This window comes from Ipomoea nil, unplaced genomic scaffold (assembly GCF_001879475.1).
Source record: "Ipomoea nil cultivar Tokyo-kokei standard unplaced genomic scaffold, Asagao_1.1 scaffold1149, whole genome shotgun sequence".
Taxonomy (NCBI): Eukaryota; Viridiplantae; Streptophyta; class Magnoliopsida; order Solanales; family Convolvulaceae; genus Ipomoea; species Ipomoea nil.
In genome coordinates, this window is record NW_017617577.1 from 588,738 (window position 1) to 591,232 (window position 2,495).

A 2,495-nucleotide genomic window follows, 5' to 3' on the forward strand; every position below is an offset into this window, starting at 1 on the left:
GCACGAGCTCGGATCAAGCCTTTTTTCAATCTCTGCTAGTTGGAATTTGATTTGCACCCCCCTCCCCCCCGCGCGAGAGAGCATCTATGCTATACAATTCTACAAGCTTAAAAAGAGCTCTTGTATATAAGGAGGGGAAAATCTTCATTCCAAAGCAATGTGGGACAAAAGCTCACTTTTTCCCTTCATTTTCCAACTCAAATGGGTCTACTTTGAGAATCAATATCTCATTCACCCTTTATCCGTTTTGAGCGTACAATATATCAATCTCTTCGTCTCACTACGAAGTATCCGAATCCACTTTGACCCGACCCAAATCGGAAGTGGACCCCACTGATAATTGTACCACAAAATAGCCACTTAACATGCCATTTTATGCCATTTTAAGCTATTTTTTCCAACATTTTGTGCTTAATGTGCGTGTGTTTTGTGCTTAATGTGCGTGAGGTTTGTGCTTAATGTGCGTGGGGATGTGCTTAACGTGAATAGTTGTTAAAACTTAAAGTCTGTGAGTGAATACTTAAAGTGCGTGAGTTTTGTTCTTAATGTGCGTAATGTTTGTGCTTAATGTGCGTGGGTTTTGTACTTAATGTGCGTGAGTTTTGTACTTAATGTCAGTAGTTGTTGAAACTTAAAGCCTGTGAGTTAATATTTAAAGTGCGTGGGTTTTGTGCTTAATGTGCGTGAGGTTGTGCTTAATGTGTGTTGGTTTTGTACTTAAAGTGCGTGAGTTTGTGATTAAGATCTAACACTTAATTAGGTGCACCTTAGCTTATACTTCTTTGTTCCAGGCACACGTTTTTTTTTTAATGTTCATTGATTTGAGCCGTTGATCTAAATTTGATCAACTGCTCAGATTTAACCGCACAACCGCACGGGAAGCTATACCTACACCTGAACCCTTCCCTATATATATATATATATATATATATATATATGTATATATATATATATGTATACATATATATATATATATATGTATATATATATATATATACATATATATATGTATATATATATATGTATATATATATATATACATATATATATGTATATATATATATATACATATATATATATACATATATATATGTATATATATATATATATACATATATATATATATATATATATGTATACATATATATATATATACATATATATATATATATACATATATATATATATATATATATATATATATATATATATATATATATAGAGAGAGAGAGAGAGAGAGCGAGAGAGTCGAGTTCAGGTGCGGTCGTGTATTCTCGTGCGATCAGTGCGGCCGCACCAATAGTTATACAAATATGCACCAACAATGTTAGGAAATGCAGAACAAAAAATATGCACAAATTAGGTAAATATGTATCACAAAAAATGCACCATTAAGTATGAATAAAAGTACCACACAGTGTTCGGAAATGCACATTTAGGGTGTGGGAGTTATGGTGCATTTTTTTTGGGTGTGTTGTGTGATTTTTGGTGTATTTGTGCATTTTATTGTTGTGCATTTTCCTAACACTATTGATGCCTTTTATTAACACTATTGGTGTATTTTTTCAAGCGGTCGCACGACTGCACGGAAAGGCGCGACCGTATTTAATTTGAACTTTTGTCTACATATATATATATATATATATATATATATATATATATATATATATATATATATATATATATATATATATATATATGCTTCGAATCTGGTGCAACCCCTATATTAGATGAGATCATCAGATATCATGATATCCATTGATTCATTTTCCATGAATGGTTGAGATTATAAGAGATTGTGAAAGTAATTAAGGATATATTAAAATCAAAAGGATTAAATAGTAATTGTAGATATATGTTTATTTATGGATAGAATTCAATTGGAATCTTAAGCATTATATTAGGGGGATTATGAATGGAAATTGATATTTTAAATTATTCGGGACCCTATCAATGGTAATAATTAATTATATTTTGTACATCTGAACCGCACACGCCATTCCACACCCGCGCACACACCACCGTAAAATTCCCCACAATTTAAAAAAAAATCACAACAAGCCCAATACTATATCTACTACGCACTGATTATCTACTCGAAACTCAAAAGCCGATACCCAAATTAGATTCGTATATTTTTGTTTTGCTTTTGGATACGTTTCGCACACACCCGAAACTAGTAACACACAAACCAAAATGTACATGCCTGTATCAAGAAAGGCACATACCAAAACGCATAATTTTTTGAAAAAAAAAAACCAACACGCCATGGTGTACAAGCCCTGTTACAGTAAAACGCACACACCATTCCACACCTACGCACACACCATTCCACACCTACGCACACACCAATGTAAAATTCCCCATAAATTAATATTACAAATGTACAAATTATAATTAAATATTACTATTGATAGGTTCCCTAATATTCTAGTAAGATTCTATTTTAAATATAACCAAAATTAAAACCAAAATACAATTACTTATTCATCCTT